We start from the raw sequence: 23,768 nt of genomic DNA, 5'->3' as shown, positions 1-23,768 counted from the left end.
TATATGTATGTATAAGGGTTGTGCCACTTAATACAGGGAGATACACCTGTCATAAAACCGAGCTTCATAAGTCAAAAACATCCAACCTTTCACAGCATTAATGAACATATTTGTGTCATGCGGGATGTAAACCACCCTTTACACCAAAGAACACAAGGTGCTATTGGGTTGGTAGCAAGGATGATGTGTGCTAACAGAGAAGCACCACAGTGCTAGAAGTAACAATAAATAAGTGAGGAACACCGTAGCCTCTCAGTCAAAGACTCCAGTAACAGATATATCTAACGCCTCAAGGATACTGAAGTGAGTCCTGGCTTAGTTTGATGGCAGTGGCAGCTATGACTGTGGATGTGCAGTCCTTTAGGGAGAAATCACCTCATTTAACAAAAACAGCTCATGGCAGAAGAACACAGTATGTGTGACTTGCAAAGGAGATTGGACAGTCAAGCAGTCTGAGGCAAATAACTATTCAGAATACCTAAGAGTACTCGTGATTTGGAAGACCATACCTGAAGAGACAAAGTGTGGATCTCACGAATGCCAGAGTGGGCAGAAAAAGAGGACATGATATCATTCCTCAGAACTTTTTTTTAACAAACTGAATTTTATTATTTTAAAGCAATTGGCATGATAATGCAAAATCATCACCAGTTTTCACTACTTTTGCTCCAGGGCAGTCCCAGATATTGAAATGCCTCTTCATGCTGGATGCCCTAGTCCATCACCTGTTCCCAGAGGCCCAAGAGAGGCGAGGATGAGGAGTTCCAGAGCTTCGCAATGCCTCTCTTGGCCAGCACAGTTCCAAACCTCACCAAGGCCCTATCTCCCTCTGCTCTGCACGCTCCATCAAGGACTCCCAGGAGGGTGCCACAGGGGATGGAACCACCGACCTCCCCAGAACCCTAGAGAGGGTGGCATGTATTATCAGAGACATTCTAAGACCATGTACTTTAATACTAACGTATTAAACATCGCCCTCTCTTGGAATGTCAAAATGCACATCTTATATAATCTCACAACAGTAACACCAGTGTAATTTTCCTCAACAAATCACAGTCTACTGGTTTGGGTATAAACAAGCAATGCCTATCATAAAGATAGCTACATTGCAGGGTCTATATCAATTTGCAAATAAGCAGATGTATTTCTCAGCAAACCTTTCTTATGAAACTTATGCTAGAGGAAACACTTCCTGGATCTCCACCCAAGACTGCTTAAGAAGGATATTTACTATAGCCTCTTGGAACCTGCAATTATGTTGATCATGGGCAGTGGACTTACAATATAATATGAAGGAACAGAGGATGGGGGATTTTCTTGGACGAATTAGAAGAAATGGCCATGGTGATGGCACCATCAAAATCAAACACACATGATAAGACAAAGTAAAACCGGAAAGAATGGCAGATAAAGAATTCAATGAAAGAATCTGTGGGGAAAAGGTCGCACAGAAATGGTCACATGGAAATAAACAGTGGCAATGGAAAAAAACTAAGCAGAGAGCTAAATCCAAACTACAAACCAATTGCAGTCACCGGGGGCTCTTAAGCATACATACAGAGAAGGGGCCAGAGGGTGGCCATGGGGAAACAGGGGGTTTGTTATAATTTTCACGTATTTCTGGTTATTGGTTATTAACTCGACATAAGTCCAGTTAAGGTGATCTTTTGATAGACTCCGGTTTATGACAATTTTTAGAAAAAGACAAAGATGTGAGCATAATGTCCTCAAACAACACAACTTTATCCTGGGAGTACAGCCATGAAGGTATTATTAAGTGCTGAATGGATCAGAGACACCAACGCCCTCGATTGACAAGCCACCCACTTAGGCTTAAGTTGTAAAGAGGCTGCTTAGTATTCCCTAAACTAGTTAACTTTACTGATACAGAGATTATTTATATCCACAGAAATTACCCTTCATCATCTTGGCTATTCTTTCCCCAACACTTCCTACCATATATGCGATTTATTAGCATAGTTGTCAGACCGCTCCCCAAAGCTGAGGAACTTGACTCCACACAAACACATAGAAACTTCCCCATTCACAGGGGCTTTGTACATTTTCAGAGTAGCAATTAACCAAGCAGTTGTGAATATAGACACTGGTTGAGACACCTAGGGGAAGATTCCCTAAGAATTCACACAGTTTTTGTATCATAAAAGTGAATAAAATCTGCACAGAATATTTTTTTCCCAATTTACTCTACAGTGCTAAACTGGCCAGCCCTGGAAATAACGGGAGAGTAATACAAAGCAGCGCATAGAACTGCTTTGCATTACTTGGCGTCATGGGTGCGTACCATGGGTTGAGCAAGGGCGTTCCCCTGCAACCACCCAAGGTTTCTCACACTAATAATCCCAATTTACTAAACAAAGTATACAGGGTTTAGTGTAAGAAAACTGTGCCCTTTTAAAGTAGGCGCAAGGAAGGAGAAATGCTTTCATTTTTCCTTCTTTTTCCGATTTTGCATGTGTGCTGCACTGTACATAGAGGGAAAAGTCTTCAAGTTAGTCTAAGCAGTACAAAACCTTTGCTAGACTCATGGAGACACCCGTGCACCCTAGTGCAGAGGTGTTTGCGCGAGGCACAGCAGCTGAATTTAGCAACTGCGCAAGGGAGAGGGGAGGCGAGTGCCTTATTTTAGTAAATTGGGTGCTCTCCTCCTCTCTCCTTTTCACGCAGCGCAGCATTTGCAGCTGCTATAGTGCGCTACGTGAAATTGTAAATCTACCCCCTAGTATTTTATTTGTAAACGTCAATATTGATATCTACAGACAGAAGACACATTGAGGGACACCTCACTACTACATTGAAACATGCCTCCTACCGACAAAAAGATCTTAATTCACTTCTATTCAATTCAATTCAAAGGATTTGTTAAGCGCATGGCTAACAAACCGGGGGGCATATTATCAAGGGAGGCGATAGTGAATTATTGCCGCTTTAGCGCCCGTTTTTGGCCGCTAAGCAGCTATATTTCTATCGCTCTATTAGCAAGCTGTCGCTAACAGCAGTTAGCGACAGCTTGTAGGCGATAGCGAGCGGTTTGGAACCCGCTTTGCATGTCAGCGATATTTATGGCTAATGACATTCAAAGTGGGCGTACCCAACCTGTTAGCGACTGGAAGCAGTCGCTAACGTCGCTATCGCCTATTAGCAAAGCAGGGTAGCGATGGACATATTCGTGCTAAGCGTGAATATCTCCAAAAACTAACACCTGTCCAGACCAGTTCTTAGCCATCTTATCCAATGGGAGGTGGATAACATGGCTAAGAGCATTTTGTCGCTAATGCGTGAATATCGCTGTATTCTCAGCGATATTCAAGCATTTCGCCGCTATCGCCAGAAAATGTATCGCTTTGGAGATAAACGTTGCTACTAGCACATTATCTCAGCGATAAATTCCGGCGATGCTCAGCGATGAAAAAAAATCATCGCTAAGCAGAAGCTTCCATAATACAAGGTGGGGTATCTGATCATGACCTCATAGATTTACAACTACACCTGAATTTGATTCCCCCCTGCCCCCACCACCTCCCAAGGTGGTTAGCATGTGTGCATGAATGTTTCCAAAATTAAAAAACCACAGGAAAAGGAATGTCTATGTTCCCAGGTGAAAAAGTTCCTTGATGAGAATAAAGAGACAATGTCCTCTGCACAGATATTATGGAAGCAGGGAAGTCCTGTATCACAGGGCACGGGGTGCAAATATGGCTAGAATACAACTGGAGACAGTAATTCGAACCCTGTCTCTGCATATTCAAGGTCCCCTACACCAGAAGCATTACAAGCTTTTCTTATAGCTAAAACTAAATTAAACAAACTGTACATGGAGGAAGGAGAAAGGTCACTTTTTCCGCTACATAGACATTATGAAAGAGAGATAAAAGCGGCCTGTATGCGAGCTGTATAACTTTGACATGTCGAATCAAATAGGACAATACTGCTCCTTCATAACAGAAATGAGAAAATACTGATACGTCCTATGGACATAATACTTGCATTTCAGACTCATTATGAGACTCCGTACAATTCAGATGAACGACCCGATTTAGGAGAAGAAACTGAGGCCCATATTATCAAGCGAGGGCGATACATTATCGCTTCTTTTATCATGGGCTTGATAATATGCCCTTGTGAATTCCCATAGAAGCCCAGGTTAACACCAGAACCTGGGCTTCTATGGGAATTCACAAGGGCATATTATGAAGCCCATTATCGCCGCTTTAGCGGCAGTTTCCTGCCGATAAAAGCAGCGATAATGTATGGTCCTTTCTTGATAATATGGCCCACAATTCTTCCCAGGGTTAGCTATTCCTCGACTTTTAAACAGGCAGTCAGACTTGACTGAAGTAGATATCTCTTGAGGAAGAGATTAGAAAAGGAATTAATGATATGCTTTCGAGAAAAGCCCCTGAGAAAGATTTAATTTTAATACAATTTTATAAAATTACTAAACCTCTGACTGTCTCACTATTAGCTTTGAAATTCGAAGAGGTTCCAGGTAAGGGGTACTTACAAGAAACATTTATCAGGTCTGGAATATCCTTAATCTCTAAATCGGGCAGGAACCCATAAGAATGCTCAAACTACAGGTCAAGCTAGCTACTAAATATAGATGCTAAAATTCTGGCCAAAATCCAGGCGAAGAGGTTAAAGAGATGCCTGCCCCTATTTATTCACCCTACTCAGGTGCGTTTTGTATCAGGTCGTTACTCAGTTATTCACCTGTCCGGCGTATCACAAATATTATGGCAGATGAAAGATGACACTGATGAGAAAGTTCTCTTATAATTATAAAAGCCGAGATGTTTAGTCAGATAGTCGTGTTTCATACTATGGAAATAATGGGTATCAGACAGAATTTTATCATGTTGATTAAAGCAATGTACCACAGTTCAACTGTATCGGTTAACAGTGGGGGCCATCGCTCTTCCTGTTTTTGGATATAAGGGGTTTCTAGACAGGGGTGCCCCTTTCTCCTATACTGTTTCTAATGACTTCAAAACCCCATTGCTAACACAAGATGGGCGAATGACCAGATAAAGAAGATAATGACAACCGCAGGGGAACACAAAATGCTATTGATTCAGCAGAGAGCCCAATGAAGCAATTGGACTGCTTTTTCAGGATACATGATAAAATGATCTAAATACAACTGCCACACAAGCGTCTTGAGGGGCCCTATCCTTTAAATTGAAATACTTCGAGCAATGGTCCAAGACACCATCTCTCCTTTGCTGGAAAAATGAAAACGGACTTGCAGAAATGGGCACATCTAAATGTATCTTTATAGGGTGCAGTACAAATTATTAAAGTGAATTTAGCACCCAATTTCAATCACTTCTTCGGTATGTTACCCATACGTATCTAAAGAGCCTGGTTATAGGATATAGAGATGTCTCTTCTAGAGTTTTTAAGGGGAGAAGAGAGACCCGAAAAAAAAGATCAAAATGACATGATGTTCTGACAAATGACGGACTCCAATTGACTCATATCGAATGTCACTGGATGGCACTACAACAGGTCCATTGAACGTACATGATGACAATGTACAGGGAAACACCACTGTGGTTCAGATGGAGAGACATGCCCCGAACACGGATGTCAATCTCAAATGATGCTATCTACCAACCCTTTCATATCCACCTACCAATATGGAAGGCAGAGAACTCACAAATTGCTGAAGATTTTGGAAGGCATGCACTCAAAGCTAATTTATGGCGCACCCTGATGTAATGGCCAAGGAAAAATCAACTGGTTGATTTGGATAAGGTACAAATCAATGCATATTGATGCTGCATAGCCAATACGTCTCGCCCTTGGGACATTATATGTGTGTAGCTAAGCAGCACAAACTCCTGACATCCAACTGTGTGGTAAAAAATTATGTCTGCCTATCAATAGAAGCACCGCATCAAAAAGACCATCCTAGAAAAAAATGATGAAGAACCATACAAGGACACAGATGTTCGATAACACAAATTAAATCATGATCTGAGTTTTCAAAAATGTTAAGAACATCCCTGGACCATCAGACAAATTGCAAATATGGAAGAGATTTCAAGGAAATTCCCGGTGAGCACCTGGGGCTCTGACACACTTTCTCTCCTGAGAGACATAGGGGAATCAGTGCAGAAAAATCAGTCTCATATTCATTCTAGCACAGCTGCCCTGATTCATAGCCTCTGGCTCTAGGAAGCATAAAATTCAATTTACAAATATGTGTTCTGAGCAACACTCGCTAATATCAGCCTTAATTTATAGAAGTTAACATATTCTTTCCAGCAACCTTTCTTCTCCTTCTGGTCTCCCATTACATCATGCTACTGTAGTTCTATACTTTAAATGGTTACTCATAAAATGGTTATTATCCTAAACTAACTAGTTTTACCTCAAACCAGGAAATAAACTACTCCCAGAAATTCGTCTTTTTCAGAGGAAATAAAAGCTTCCAAATTCTCACATCCGATTAAACAACAACAGTGTTCACTTTTTGTGGTTCAGTCTACATTACTTAGAGCTAGATGTAGGTAATCCATTTTTACCAATTGTAAAATACCGAATTTTACCGATTACGTATTTCTGAATCGGTAAATGGGATGTAGATAATAATTCGGAAAATTTTATCGAAACAGTAATTTTCGGGATCTCCGATTCGTATTTACAGATTCGGAAATATCCATTCATTCCTATGGGTCACCAGGCCCATAGGAATTAATGGAAATTACCGAATTGGTAAATAACGATTCGGTAAATACCGAATCGGTAAATACTGAATCGGAGATTCAAAATACAAGCATTTAAGGATTCAACCAATCATGTGCATCCACCCCACCCTACAATCAAGCAACTGAGGAACCAACCAATCCTGTGCATCCACCCCACCCCACAACCAGGAAGTGGCCACACCAATGCAGGTGCATACTATCAGAACATTCTGGAGAGCTGTGAGCAACTGAGCTACTGGCTGTTCTGAGATGAGCGGAATTGCAGGATGGAATCCCAGGAAACACAGAGGCAAGGAGCAGACTGAAAAAGAAAGTTAAAGTTCAGCACTGGTGAACTGCAGGTGCTAGTGGAGGAGGTGGTCAAACACCACACCCAACTTTTTGGTAAACAGTCTCTTCAGGTAGCAAAGGCTATGAAAAGGAAGACCTGGCTGGGAATCCAGGCAAATGTGAACGCCATAGAGGTGAGCCCATGAGAGATCGATGACCTGAAGAAACGCTGGTATGATCTCAGGATCATTACAAAGAAGAAGCTGGCTGCACAGAAGAAAGAGGCGATTGTCACAGAGGGAGGAAGGAGCAGGGCACCTGCCCTCACTGGCCTGGAGGAGCTGGTGGAGTCAACCCTGGAGCCCGAGAGTGTGTTTGGGATTGGAGATGCAGACAGCTCAGCCAGAGCTGCAACAAAACAAGGTAAGGAGCATGCCCAGCAATCCTCCCTCTTTCCCTGTCCTATTACCTACCCCAATGTGGCTGTGTGACTCACACTCCAGTACAGGTTTTGGGATACACCAGCAATTCATCATGGGAGAGGTAGTCATTGAAACACCCATCATGACAGTCATCACACAAAACAATAAGACATGCCACACACAACATTCAGAAGCAGTTAAGGACATTGACATAGTGTGATAGGATTGCAATTTAATACTGAAATACAGGGTTGCAGCACCACTGAGCCAATGTCCATATCTGTCCACAGGAGAGTCATCGCGCAGGACAGCGCAGGAGAAGGAGAGAAGAGCACCCCGTAAGGGAACGACTGAGGATGCATGCAGGAATGCAAGCCACAGCACTGAACCACCACCCGCACCTACACCATAGGCAGCTTCACCACCACAGCCAGCCACACCAGCAGAGCCAGCATCGCCACTGCTGGAAGTATCATCACAGCAGGACCAACAAGCACAGTCAGCCTCACCAGCATCAAATTCATCGGAAGTGGTAAGGCCCAGGAGGCATGATGTACCCCCTATCCATGTCAAGGAGACGTCCTCTGACAAAGAAAGGGAGGGTGACACACAAACTGCTCCACTGGAGGCAACCACTGCTGGGCTGCAGTCCATCTCCGAGGGTGTGCACACAGGTGCAAGACGCCATAGGGTCTGGGAGAGCAGCACAACTGGGCATGTTGACGGGGTCTTCTGCGGGTTGGAGGCCACCATGGTGAAAGTGCAGCACCTGCAGGGATAGGCCATACTATAAGTGCATAGACAGATGCAGCACTTGAATCACAACATGGGCAATACAGACCGGGGCATCAGCTCCATGGCAGAGAGCATGAGGGAAATGGCAGAGGGAATGCAGGACATGTCCGAGTCCATGATGGCACTCTGCGACAAACTTGGTGAGGATCGGGCAAGAAGGCACAGGAAGAGGTAGTACATGCAGCAGCACACCAAGGCACACGTCTGGCAAATGCCACTTCCCTGCTCTGCAGGCGCTCTGTGGCAATGCAGGAGGGGCTTGTACACTGCTGCACAGATGTCTCCAGGGGGATGGGGAGGGTGACATCTCCAATGGAACTGCTGCTGACCAACCAGGCAGCCAACGCTGGTGCTCTAGGTGTGGGGGAGAGTGAAGACACCACCAGCAGGAGCAGCAATAGCACGCCTGTACAAGACACCGGAGGAGCAGCAGGGGCCATTCTGTGGGCCCTGGCACAACAGCCAGTGTGGAAGCCCAGCCTCAGGCATCCCGCACTGTTGTGCGTGGGTGCAGACATTAATGCTGCCCACACTTATGAGAACATTTTAGGGTAAAGTAACCCGTGACCACCTAATAAGGTTTTCACCAATTGGACTGCCATGGTGTGCCATTAGTCAATTGCCCTAGTGCCCATTAAACTACGTCATGCACATGCAACGCCAGGCTGTGTCTACCCGTCTCAGTCTCCCATCTGTTGCTGGCGCTACTCCTGCTGCGTAGGGCTCTGGCTGTTCAAGTCCATCATCAATGTCCTCATGATAAGTTATTTCAACTTCTGTGCCTTTCTTGGTGGCAAGGTTGTGCAGCATAGCACAGGTTGCAACGATTTTTCAGCAGATGATGGGTGTGTACTGACGTGCACCTTCGCTCTTGTGGAGGCAGCGGAACCTGCTTTTCACGAGTCCAAATGTGCGCTCCACAACGTTGCGTGTGGATTTGTGTGCCACATTGTAACATCTCTCACTCCGGGTTGATAGGTTCAGGTAGGGAGTGAGGACAAAGGACCGCAGAGCATAAGCAATATCGCCTAGGTGGGAAAGAGAGTGCCATTAGTTACATACCATTTAAACATTCAGCTGCAGTATCTATCAGGGTGTGTCACAGTGATTTACCTAGCAGGTATCCTTCGCCAAATTCCCCCTCTGTCAGGCATGTGTAGATCCCACTGTTCTGAAAGATGTAGGAGTCGTGGGTGCTTCCCAGGAATTTGGCCACAATGTTTGTGATAATGTTGTTAGCATCACAGATTACCTGCACATTGATGGAGTGGGTTGACTTCCTGTTTCTGTAAATGTACTCTGTGGCATCAGGTGGGCAGATTGGGAGGTGGGTGCCAGCAATACAGCCGATGGCTTGTGGGAATTGTGTCAGTTGATAGAAGTCAGTCTTGGTCTTTAGCAGTTCAGCATGTGTGTCAGGGAAGCTTATGTAATAATGCATCCTCTGCATCATAGCCTCTAGGAACTTCCGGAAGAAACGGGATAGGCAGCTCTGGAACACACCCCCACCTACTGCATTAATCACCCCCTGGTAACTCCCCGATGCAACCAGGTTTAGGCTACAGAGCACCTGCACATGAGATGGGATGGCATGTGCCCTTGGTGTCGGATGCTCCAGGAGTGGGTGGAGGTCCCTAATCAAGTCCTGGATGGTGTGAGGGTGTAGCCTGTACCTTTGCAAGATCTCTGCCTCAGTGAGTTGGAAGAGCATTATCCGCTGTCTGTAGACTTTCTCCTCCCATCTCCAGACCCTCTCTCTGCTGCCTGTAGCCGTAGCCGCCTTGCTATCACGCAGAATGCCGCCATTATGGCCACACTGTTGTATTTTGGGCCCTTTTTTATAGCCTGCACCTGGTTACCACCTCCTTTCAATCCATGGTAATTACCGACTCTTAAATACCGAATTTCATGGAATTCGGTATTTTAGAAGTTAACTACATCTCGATTCTCATTTCTTACCATTCCTTTTTTACCGATTCGGTAAATAAGAATTCGGTAAATTCTGATTCGATAAATTCCGAATCGGTAAATTACTGATTCGTATTTACTGAATCGGTCTTTTTTGGGCTCCTACATCTCAAATGCCCAATACCGGTCCGTAACGGATGGAATTCGGTAATTTCGGCCATTACCAACCAGTATTTGGCTACCTACATCTGGCCCCTAATCTTACATTTTGTCTGTTTGGTGACATTAGTTTGAAATGTAAACTTTGATTTTGAATTCTCCACGTGGGAGTACAAAATTCAGGCTGACAACTGTTAGAAAGTCACCCTTTTTGACCTGCTCACCCCCATTTTTTGGTGCTGAATAGAACTGGTGGTAGATGACTCTGGAGGTAGCTGACTCTGACTGTGCCCTGATCCCTGCTAGTCAGGCCCAGGGCCAGTGCTATGTCAAACACAAACACATACATTAAGGTGCATTTATAATTGGAATGACCTGCCCTGTAAGTCCCCAGTAGATAATAGGGCCAGGGGATGAAAACTACTAATAAGTCCTTCTCCTTAGTATATATTAAAGCATGGCAGTTAGATATTATTATTCCCCAGTACAGGAAATTCACTATACATTCGACTTTGGTAATGTGGGCACTATGAAATAATAACAAAAATCAGTTTTGCATATAAGGAACCCCCCAGGTCTCCGCTGGGTGTCCCTTGGGTAGGGGGTCCTGTAATTATGATCAGGTGCTTTATATAAGAGGTTTATTAACCCTGGTGAGGAAGAAATTTCACATTTCATTTTTTCCCCTTGAAGAAAGTTGGCCTCATAGGCTAACATGGCCTTATGTTGTGGACGCATAACTATCGCTAAGAAAGTGCTCAAATGTCATTCAAAGACAGAACAGAATGGTATTGATAAATCCAGCAACCTGGCATTGTTGAAAGTGTCATAACTTGTACAGAAAAGAAGTTATAAGCCAAAATCTTGCCTCCAGCACTCATTCCTGATTGGCCAGCCCTGAGGGGATTAGCTAGGCTTCCTTGATTAGCTGATAAGTGGCCTGTCCAGGCTGGGTTGGGCCTTAATGCATCAGCTTCAAAGGAAGAACAGGCTAAGAAGGCCTGTCTGTCAGTGCAACCTCCTCTCCTTACCCAATGGGAGGCATGAGGAAGGAATTCACAGATGTGAGTGGGGGAGTTTATGGAAATACGCCATACTCTGAGTTTGGGTCACTTAGCTCTTGCTGCTCTGCTGAAATTTCAGCTGTGGTGGATTTTGAGAGAATAGTGATTTCTGGGACAAGACTATGCCACACTTTGGAATAAGTTGCCATGCTTTGGGTGTTGCCCTGCACCTCATTGGACAGGGGTGCTCCCCTGCTTGTTGCCAGAGAACACTGGATAACTATGTGAGAGGTACAGAGACTCTCAGTTCTGCTGCATGAAACTACAAGAAGAAGGAGGATTGCCCTTCTGGAATCCTGATCTGCACCCAAGGGGCTACATGGTGGAGACTGTGCCTTCTGCACTTCCGTAAGTACTGCTCTGAGGACATTGCCATGCTTCAAGGTGAAAGGAATGGACTTGCTGCAGCTACATGTTAACAGAGCTTAACTGACCCTTCCCCAGCCAGAGTCCCCCTCCTGGGGTGTGTCCAGTAGAGTTTTAAAGGGCTGATTAAGTTCATTGTAGGGCATGAAGTCCAGACATGATTACAGCAATGCCTTATATGTTGGCATACAATCCCAGCTGCTGACTAAGCTTCAAAGGATGCCGAACGAAGCCGTAAGATTGATCCTCAATATACCAAAACATCAATCAGTATCACATCGTCTGAAGGAACTCCACTGGCTCTCTGTGGACAAGAGGATAGCGTTCAAGTCCCAGTGTCTAGCATTCAAAGCAGGACAGGGATTAGGTCCCCTCTATTTGAGAACCCAACTAAAAAAATACACCCCTGCCAGAACCTTGAGATCCTCCCAGGCACTTTTACTGAGCACTCCCAGACACAGGCACGTCCGTTTGGGAGGCAGGAGTTTCATATTAGGGGCAACGAGATTCTGGAACTCTCTGCCGCTACAGCAAAAAAACTGCAAATCACTACTCGAATTTAGGAAACAGCCAAAAACATGGCTATTCAATAAATCGAAGAAATCATACATTAACAAAGCAATTGTGGTTTTCTTTTCATCAGCTGGACATTAGCGCCAAGACACCTTCGGGTAATCGAGCGCTTAACAAGTCTCAAGTCCAATCCAATCCAATCCAAAGACCATCTATGAGATTCCAGACCCTCACATTTGTATTTTGGACACCTGGAGCCCACCAAGAGAACTTCTGGAAGGACCTCCAGAAGTTTGGGAAAGTTTAGGAAACATTTTGGAAAAAGCTCCAGGAAGGTGAATGACCAGACAGTCAGAGCCAAGCCAGCCACATTCAGCCGCGACCCAGCCCCGATTCCAGGTTTGCCCTGCGGAAGAGCTCCGGAAGTCCGACTTCCAAAGTTTGACCAGGAGCTCTCTGAAAGCCAAGACGGTGCACCCTCACTAAATCTGGGCTGGTGGAGCACAGCGGTGGCTATCAGTAGAAAAAGCTCCGGAAATGTTTCTCAGTCCGAAAGTCACATTTTGATGGAGACTTACCTCATGGGGTATCTATCAGGGATCTATTGCGGTCCGCTTTAAACTTTCACTTTGTCCCGGTCAAGCTCGACCAGATGCCCAGAAGTGGCGCTATTGGATTCTAAGCATTAGAAAGTGTTTACTCTTTTAAAATGTATATCCACGGTTCCCTACATTGGATTGTCATGGTTTTGATGTCATTTTAAATATTAAAGTAGTTCCTATTTTTATAAATTGATGTGGGATTTTTATTGTGTGTTGTGTCTTACTTTTTCACTGTATTGGTGTTTTTAAATGCTTTACATGCGTGTCTACTATTGTTCTGTGCCATCTACCAAGGGCTGAGCAAGGGAACAATGTACAGAGACCCTATTTAGGACCCAGTACCGTGTTGGTAGCATTGTTGCTGGTGTTAGCTGCCTACCTACCACTACCTTTAACCCACCTTTGAACAACAAACTGCTGTGCATTACTCTAGAACATAATTCCTGATTTTGAATAGTAGTACTCTGTAGATACCTTCACTATTTTAATATTATTAAGTGGTGCCAACCATCAAGGGCATGTCAAATAGGACCACATTCATGTAATTCTTGAGAATGACCGTGTGAAATTGAATGCTCAATATTTTAGCTTCTCATTGATAAAGGCAATTCGGGAGTTTATTCAAGATCTTCAATTTGGTTTCTGTTTAGCACTGTTTGTGTAAGTCATGGATGCACTTTCTTGCCTTAACCAAAATCTATCTTTAACACACTCTACACATTGCCAAAAGCATGAAATAAAATAATAACATTTTATGTTCCTTCTGGTTTAGAACATCACTGTCTTTATCAGACATTCCAATTAAGATTAGTTTCAGGCTTACCTTCATGGTTTGATGTAAGAGTGCTGAAATTGTCTTAGCCACATTATGCCAAGAGAACAGCAATGATGGGCCTCCAACAAGCATGTGTAGTCATTCCTTGATTATTTCTCCACATCTTCCTTCTGAAATATTCAGTATTTTGGCTGGTTTTTGATGTATCAATTTTGTTATTGTAGCAGATTTCACTTTTGAATAAAAATGGACTGAGACACTTACCTTGCGGTTTCGAGCTCCAGCGTGAGTAAGTGTGGCAATCGAGGGCTTACCTGCTGCTTCATATATTCTTTTAGTTCAAAAAGAGTTTTATTAAAGGTAATAGAGAAGCATAACATAAAGAGAAGGAAGAAAATAAAAATAACATATGAGCAGAGTTTTATATATAGCATACTAAGTACATCATTTATTTATTTATTTATGTATTTATTTATTTATTTATAACAGTTTTCTATAGCGCGAACTAGACCCTTGGGTATCAGAGAGCTTAACAACACATGATTTATAATAAAAAAACAGCATTGGCAATAACACACATAAGGAAGCCAGTAACAATGTAGTATATATCGAAGTGAGCCTATAAGGGCAGATGTAAGACTGCCGATAGTGTCTTCTTGCTGTGGGTCACTATTTATATGATACCTAGTATGTTATCCCAATGACCTAACTATTTAGTCGCCGATGACAAAATGTCTACCTACTGGACGAATTTGTTCATGAGAAACAACCTAGTTTCCTTCTTGAATGTTGCATTGTTCGAGATCTTTCTGATGTTTGCAGGAAGGGAGTTCCATATTCTCGGGGCTGCACCAGAGAATGATCTCTCAAGTTTTTTTCTTCCTGAAGATAGGTGGTCTCAGCAACAGCATATTGGCACTCCGGACGGGTCTGTTTCCTCCTGCAATTTTTATTTTCTGGGCAAGATATCTTGGTGTGTTGTGATTAATCGCTTTATGGGCGATACAAGCCATTTTTAGTTGTATTCTGGCTTCATAGGGTAGCCAGTTTAGTGCTTTCAGGTGAGGGGAGATGTGGTCAAATTTTCTCGATCCTGTGATAAGTCTAGCCGCAGCATTAAGGCAAGCTTTTAAGGGAGCTGTGGAGATTTTTGGAAGGCCTGCAAGTGTTGTGCATCCATATTCAATCCTTGATATCACAAGTGATTGCACTGCTAGTTTTAGGTCGGTCTCTGATAGAAATGACTTCATTTTTCTTAAGTAGTTCAGATGAAAGCGTGCGTTTTTTGCCATCATTTTGATGTGGATTTTCATATCAAGGTGTTCATCCAGAGTGATTCCGAGAGATTTAGCTGATCCAACTAGCGTTGGGGTGCAGTTCAACGCTGTGATCATTTTGGACCATTCTTTCACTTCAGCTTGATTCTTTTGAGGTGCGATGAGTAAGAATTCCGTTTTATTGGTATTTAGCTTGTGGTGATTTCAGGCTAGCCATTTAAGCGACATCTTGAGTGCCTCATTCATAATGGTAGTGTCTGCTAGCGACGCAATCTTGATGTACAGTTGCGTGTCGTCCGCGTACATATGGTACGATATATTAGAATTTCGTAGGATTTCTGTAAGTGGTTCGATGTATAAATTAAACAGTGATGGAGATAGAGTTGATCCTTGGGGTACTCCAATTGTATTTGGGCAAGAAGGGGAAAGAGATTTGTTTACTAGGAATCTCTGAGATCTATTCTGTAAGAATGATTTGAACCACTCCAATACAGTGCCTGAAATTCCCATCCTGTTGTGAAGTCTGATTAGAAGTTTTTCGTGGTTAACTGTGTCAAACGCTGATGACAAATCCAGGAGGATGAGTAGACAAGATTGGTTGCGATCTAGTGCTTGAAGTGCCTCCTCTATTATGTGAAGGATTGCTGTTTCCGTGCTGTGGCCAGTTCTGAATCCCGATTGGCAGTCATCCAATAGAGAGAAGTTGGCTATATGTCTGCTTAATTGATTTTGTACGCATCTCTCTATTAATTTGGCAAGAAGAGGGATGTTGGTCACTGGGCGATAGTTATTAGGATCAGCCGGGTCTGCTGTGGGTTTTTTGATGATCGGGACTACTTGTCCCGTTTTGAGACAATCTGGGAGGATCCCATGGGATAGTGAGGCGCTAATAATTCCAGTCCAGATTGGAATTATTATATGGCTGATTTCTTTCAGGCATTTTGATGGTAGCGGGTCGTTGAAGTGATTGTTTGGTTTTGTGGCAGCGAGCGTTTTGGTAACCTCAATCTGGCCTAGTAACGTGAACGAGTCCCAGTATGCCTTGTTTTTTGTCTCATTATTCGCAGCGTGCTGTGCCGGTTGTGATGATGTTGTATTGTGGTTGGGGTTATCTGCGGCGATCCTAAGTTCTTTTTCCAGTTCATTGGCTTTGTTGTTGAAAAAGGTTGAGAATTCCTCGCAGCTTAGATTTGTTTTAGTAATTTCTTGGGCAGATTTTGCCAGTTTATTAGATTGCAGCTTTATAATCTCAAACAGTTTCCGTGGTCTGTTTTTGGTGTTATCCAGTTCCGATCTGATAAATTCCTTTTTTGAATTGATGATCTTTTTATTGTATTCCTTTCGAACCTTTTTGAGGGATTTCAGCTCCGGGGAGGACGGGTGTTGTCTCCATTTTCTTTCTGCACGTCTCAGTTTTCGCCTATCTTCGTTCAGTAATCCGTCGAACCAGGGGTTTTTAGTCTTCTCCGAGACTCTTTTCAATTTGAGTGGTAAGGTGGAGTTGGCTATTTGCGATATTGCGGTCGTGTAGTGGTTCGTTAGATCCGTCACATTCTGTACGTTGTCAGGTAGGATGAGGTCTTTTTTGCAACTTTCCCTTAGCATATCCATGTTTGAATCTCTGGTTTCACGTATCCATCTTTTTATTTTGCTAGGATGAGTAGCTTTTATCTTCTCCCTTGATGATATTAAGAATATTATGGCGTGGTGATCTGACCAGTCGCATGGTACTATTGAGAGGATTGATATGTCATTATTCTTTGAAATAATCCAGTCTAGTGTTGATCCTTTTTCCTGTGTAGGTTCCAGAAAGGCTTGGGATAATTTTAGCTCTGTTAGAAAATCTCTAAAGGCGTTGACCTGTTTGTTGTTGTTGTCATTCCAGTGTAGATTGAAATCACCTAGAAATATGTTATTGATGTCTTTGCTAGAGTTGGCAGTGATGATCTCTATTAGTTTGTCTATGAAGTTCATATTGTTTCCCGGTGGGTGATATATTGCATGTAGGTTGCAGATCTGTTTGTGAGCCAAACTTATATGGAGCCCAAGGTATTCGCACGATTCGAGCTGGTCTGATTGAAATTGGCCAATTTCTAAATTTGATCTGTAGATACAGGCAATACTACCTCCTAACTTTTTTTTGTCTGTCAAGTCTCAATATGTTGTAGTGCGGGGGCACCAGCAGGTCTAAGACTGGGGACGAGCATTCAGACAGCCAAGTTTCGGTAAGGATAGTAACGTCTATTCCCTGGTTGATAATGATATTGGCAATGTCAGATGCATGTTTCGTTGCCGATCGGCAGTTGATCAATAGGCATTTTAAAGATTTTTCTGTCTCATCTGAGATCCTATTAGACGTATCGGTGGTTAGTTGGATTTGCTGTAAGTTGTTGAGATTGGGTTTCCTTCTATTTCTCGTGGATGTTCTATTTGCGTCATTCGGTACTCTTTTAATTCCCTGCTCCCTAGTGGGGTCCGTCTGTCATACTCCCTGAGAAGTGCTAGTATTTTTGATTCAGTTAGAGAGTTTTGATTCCTATCTGGTCTGTTTTGTCTGGTTGACAGTGGCACCACTCTCTTCTTGCTTATGATTTCTGAAGTGTTTAATAGCTGTTTGATGTGTTCTATTTCCGTGTGAGTGTTTTCTGTGATATCACATAGTTTTTCTATCCCTTTCAAGGCGTTTAAGAGATCCAGTGAAGCGATACTAATTTGTGTTTGGATCTCGTGAATTTTTCTCATGATCGTAGGTGACGTGATGTGATTCCTAGTCCGTAAGTTTCGGTCTTCACGTTTACCGTTCCTGAATTTCCGTTCTCGTCCCAGTCTCGTTATTTTCTTAATTCTTTCCTTAGGTCGGGTTTCTTCTCGGGCTATTTTTGCTGGGATGGATGGTTGGTCTAAGCTTGATGCTCCAGCGTTGTTGTATATGTTATGTGTGTTTCGCGTTTTCTCGAGTTCCTTCCTTGTCATCTTACTTTCCGTTCCGCTAGATGTTCCTGTTTGAGTAGCCTGATCCTGGATGTCTCTGGATGTAGTACTAATTAGTTCAGATTTCCGTCGGTTACTGGTGGAATTTCTAATAGTGGAGCTGTCGTCGGAAGAAATTAGGGAAACAAACATGGTTCAAGATGCCTAAGAGAAAACATCATTTAAGCAGAACAACAACATATGAGGAAAAATAAGAGTATACAAAAATCATACCATAACCATAATACAAAATAAGATATCAAATGCATTAACATATGATAACTGTGTCATGGAGGTTTAGCTACTTCTTGCTGTGATGGAGATCTAAGTGAGTAGCGCTGAGCGCTAACATCAAGAAAAAGTGTAACAGGTGACCATAAGTGTAAACGCTTGGATGCCATGTGCAATGGGTATACAAAGGAAGTGTCTAGTCTATGATTGTAACAAACTGCGTACCACCATGCTTGAAAGGATAGTTTAGTGAAATCTTTCACATTTTTGGTGATCTGCTGGAAAGCAACTGCGACCAATAGTGCTTCATATATTTTTTATACAAATTTTCTACTTCTTTCATCATGGGACTTACAGAAATGACACTTTACAGCTAATGCTTCAGATTCTGTGTGCTGGCAACCACACAATTTTGGCTGGCAACCCTTCATGAAAATTGTACATATGTGAACCTCAGGCGGTTTCTATTCATGTTGTCGGTCAAACTGCTGCTCCAAATAAGAAGACCATCTCTGTGTAAAAATTGGCCCCATTTCACAATTCCTGATTCTCTTAATGGAATACTTAATGAATCTTTTAAAAATTCTGGAGTACCTAGGGAGTTCCATATTGGGGCCAGTTTACTGTATTATGGGATTTTTAGCATCATCCTAATATCAAACCAAAGATGAGCATGACCCTGTAGAATTTTCAGTTTAATTTTCTTAAACTTGCCATATCATACGTTTACTAACATTTCTCCCTTTTTTCTGTCCTGGATATGCAATTGAAACTCTGCAATGTTTTAATTGGAGCGCCCAATAATATAACTAAATACATGGTAAAACAAAACCTTCTTTAAAAAGTAATCTCCTATTTATTTTTTTCTAAGAAAGCCTGGTGTCCTTCGTGGTACCGCTTTTGGCCACCATAAATTGGCAGGGTATGCTCAGACGTGAGTCCCTTGCTCACTTTGCCACTGGATTCAAGCAAGCCGGGCTGAAGACGGCTGGAATGCCAGAAACCGGTCCTCGGAAGCTTGTTTCCGGTCCAGGGAAGGCATGGCTTGGCAGTTCGGGCTGGACTGTTCCCATGAGGCACAGGGTCAGACTGATTTGCATATAGCCATGTCTGAACTGGGGTGGCAGAGTGGGCTAAAGAACGGTGATGGATTAAACCCAAATCTTTTGACTGGGTGTGAGTGTTTGATTGGTTCAGATGCTCCGTCCATTACCACCCCCTTTTGTACCACTGGTGTCCTTCGTAGCACATACAAAGCAGTTAACTTTATCTTGCATTCTCAAGATTTAGTAAATTGTAATGGTATACAATTGAACAAATAATTTGGCTTTAGCAATATGGACATTTTCACAAGGTTCACCCTCCCATATATTATAAAAGGGTTATTGCTCCAACTCTTGAATATTTTATATATTTCCTCACAACATTTATGATAGAATCTTGCTAATGATATGTGTTATACTAATTCCTGGATACACACATTATTTACACACTTGATAATTTTTTGCATCTCTATTCCAGGAAATTATTGTTAACGTATATGCGTTTTTCCATCAATCACAACCTGATATTTTCCTTAAAGTCTATTTTTGCTACTTTCTTAATATATGTGAAGCAAGCAGTATCAGAACATTAACAAATAATGCTGCTTTCTTTTGGAAAGACCCACACATAAAAGAGTTGATATCCTTGTTTGTTCTTATACATTGGGCTAAAGGCTCTATGCATAGGTCAAACTAAAGGGGCAAGATAGGGCATCATTGGCTTGGGCTCCTCAAAATATTGATAGCTTGAAACAAATTGGCATTCATCAGAATTTTGGCTGTCAATGTTAGATATATAGCTTGCTGTGCACAGCCTTCCCCTATCCCCTGGAAGCCAATATCACTCCAAATACTTTATCATCGTTGAGTAGTGATATTATTCAATACGATTTGTATGTATGATCTTTATTGGGTTTTAAAATTCGAAATAGTTGCTGCACTGCCTGTTCTAGGGTTTGTCACTCCCTTTAATAATGTTGAATTCAATTAAATCTGTCCATTTTGAAATTGTAACTTCTTTAATTTTTTCGTATACCTATCTGGGAATGCCATCTACCCCCACTGTCTTTCATTAATAAGTCTAAACAAGTCCAATAGTATCTCTTCCTAGGGAACTGGATTGTTCAACTCCATTCTTTGTGCTTTTGTAAGTCTTGGGAGATTACATGATTACTGGAAATGTTGTCACCTCCAATCCTAAAGTAAATTTTCCTTCGTAAAATTCTGCAAAACAAATCCATAAATACAGTTTCTGTTACTTGAGTATTGCCAGTTACCACTCACGTTTTCTATCTAGCCATGGTATTAGCGCACCAAACCTTTCTTATTCAAGGTGCTGTATTGTGTTACCCTCCCATTTGTTTTCTAATTTTCTGCTTAAGAATTATTCTGAACGCCATTTGTGCATCATACAGCATTGTATGTCCAGCAGACCTTATTGTTTTGAAGGTATCGGACTGTTGAAATTCAGTTTACAGTTCTTTCACCCCTAACTTCTTTTCAACTCATTTTTAAAATTTTAGTTTAGTTTAGTTATTATGCCTCTCAAATATGCCTTATATGTGCCCGATGCCTCTATTAACTTAACAGAGCCAATATTAATGTTATTTCTTGTCAATTATAAGTGTCTCTATTATTTCAAGCTCAAATAACAACTTACTGGCGATCATTCGTCTATAGCAATTCAGTTCACTATGAAAGTTCAGGTTTAAGCAGACTAAGGCATGATCAGTAATATCAGAGGCTAAATGATCCACATTATCAAGATATTTCAATAGTGTTCTAGCTATAAGCACAAAATCTAGCCTGGAGAAATATTCTTATTTTTGGCGTGAAATGTACAGCACCTCTGAGTACTTATCTGTTCTCTCCGAACATCACAGAGCTCAAATTCTGCATAGAACTTAAAAAATAATGTTGGGTTCTAGGGGTATTAATGGTTAAACGAGTGGATGACATCTTCAACTCATTGTTAAGTAGGGTGTTAAAATCTACCCCAAAAATTATTGGGGCAGATTTATGAAAAAGGTTAGGTCATCTGAATTAACAGTCAGCAATTGCCAGTAGATTTTGATTTAGTTTAACTTTTGCCAAAACCCACTTCCCACACTCATCTGTTCATGATTATATTACTTGAAGCCACACATTCTGTTTAAGCAAAATTGTTACCTTATAGGCATTACAAAATTGATCTGTGCATTCAACATCTTGTATCCACCTTTATTTATGAATAAAGCTTTACATTCTATATTGGTTAGGTGCGCCTCTTGAAGAATTATAATTTGAACCTTGAGGTTATTCAAAATCTCCAAGACCAGTCTCTGTTTTCTTTCCATTCTTAATTAATTTACATTCCATGTTATTAGATTTTTGTCCCGTATCCATTTAATTATCTAACCGAACCATCCTTTATTCTTGCTACTTTGCAAAAGGCTATTCTCAGTGATCTCAAAATGTTTTTTTTCTTTTTGCCTCTTAGGCACATGATTGGTTTTATTTATGTTTTGCTCGATTTTAGTTAAGTGACACTCTCTTAGTATTGCACTTGTTTTCGAGGCCTTAAACTTTGTGGTTTTTGAGAGGGGGCTATTTTAGAACTCAGCCTCCTGTTTATTTAACTCTTGGTGTTCCAGTAGACAAACAGTTGCTAGAAGCCAAGGATCACGGTGCCATTTTACTCTCTCATGAAGGATATTAAGTTGACGCTTTGATAGAACTTCTTGGTCCATCTGCACCTTCCGGGGCCCTGATACAGCCTCGAAAGTTGACTTGTTATTTTGCTTCATGGCTGCAGCGTACCTGCTGCACCACTAAACCCGAGCCAACTAGCCTCGAGGTTGGGACGATCGAAGAGATCAAGTCTTGCGGGCATACATGAGGAGGCAACAAGTGGATCCACTTCAAAAACACAGGGAATTTGCAGCTAGCAGCAACGGCATTAGGTATTTTCAAACTGTTGGCATGGAAGGTTCTCCATTATCATAAAGTGTCACAGCGCAGTGCTCATGCTTACACGTTAGCCATCTGCCATGTATCCCACCCTCGTGGCTAGCGTTGTTGTCATTTTTGTGCTTGATGTCTTCCTCCTATTTTCTGAATAGGAGATAACACTCATTTCTGAGAGTGTTGTTGCTTGCATTTGCACTATCAAATACCATATATATCTATGGTTACTTATCTTACATCTTACATGCACCTACTAATCTCAGCATGATGACCTGTGCCATGAGTGACATTTGATACCCATGAAGAATACATGGTCTCTGTGGATAAGGATGCCCAACACTGTCCACAACGCCGCACACATGATATAGATTCACAGTGTACAATGCAGATCCTTGCTGTGCAGTTTTAAACCTCCGGTATTTAAGGTTGGCACCGAAATCCAAATAAAATATGTATACATTTTATGCTGTCAGTTAAAAATATTTTAACACGGCAATCAGTGCTCCTATATTATAACCAATGAAAGAACACAATTCCTTATTACTTCAATGAAAGTTTCCTTTATTTTCACAGTTGTACAGAGACTTACAAACAGTAACTTCAAAAACAGCCATAACAATTTAGAGATGTTATTTTCAATATCAAGACTTAGCAAGAGTGCGTGCATCCTTATGAAGAAGAGCATATTGTCGAAATTACCAAAATCACTCTTTCCAGTATGATATTCAGATCAGATGTCCAGTGTTTCAATGCTTGTGCAGTGTTATACCCATGTGACCGAGGTGAGATATTGTGGTCCAATAAAATATAAGAAGATGAGCATTTATCTGACAATGTAACATCTTTAGAAAGAGATCTGGGGCTTTCAAGTAAGTGCATGAAAATTTGAGGGTGGGAGTACACTGCCTCCCACCGCAGCACTGAGATGGGCTCTACTGAAGTAAGTGTTATCATGCCCTGCATCTACCATGATACATTGGGGTAAACTGAGTGTGTACTCCCACCCTCCTTCTGTTTGTAAAGGCTCCCCTGAACTCAGTAATTGTCGGTGGTGGGAGTAGCTGCTGGGCGGTGAAGGGGGAAGGGGGAGGGACAGGGTGGGGGGTAGTAATCTATGGATTACAGAGGATTACAGGTAAGTAAACATATAAATAAATAAAACGAATTTTGTTGCGTGCACTGCATTGCATTTGGGGATGCAGTGCGCGCAACAAAATTAGTTTTATTTATTTATATGTTTACTTACCTGTAATCCTCCATAATCCATAGATTGCTACCCCCCACCCTGCCCCTCCCCCTCCCCACGTCACCGCCCGACAGGTACTCCCACCACCAACCGCTGCTGCTTGAACTACTGAGCTGACGAGCTTGTGTTGATGCACTTGCGCCCAGTGAGTGGTACAGAGTCCTGAGAATACTTTGGGGAGCATTCCCAGAATCCCCCAAAACGGCTTGTTGCTCTCTACTGATGAAGTGATGAATCCAGAAACACTTCTCTAGAGTTACACAGCACGAGCTGCACCAACAAGGGTGAAAAATGAAAGACTACTACTAAAGCGAGTGTTGTGCACTGCATTAACACTAATGCATTGGGGAAATGAGTGCTGGGATGTAGGGCAGGGCGTTCCCACCACCCCTCTGCATGAAATACACTTAGATTTCAAAGAACTATAGTGGGGCTAAATAAATTCTT

Source organism: Lissotriton vulgaris, chromosome 4_1 (assembly GCF_964263255.1).
Source record: "Lissotriton vulgaris chromosome 4_1, aLisVul1.2, whole genome shotgun sequence".
Taxonomy (NCBI): Eukaryota; Metazoa; Chordata; class Amphibia; order Caudata; family Salamandridae; genus Lissotriton; species Lissotriton vulgaris.
The sequence above is the reverse complement of the archived record's forward strand: the minus strand, read 5'-3'. Positions refer to the sequence as shown.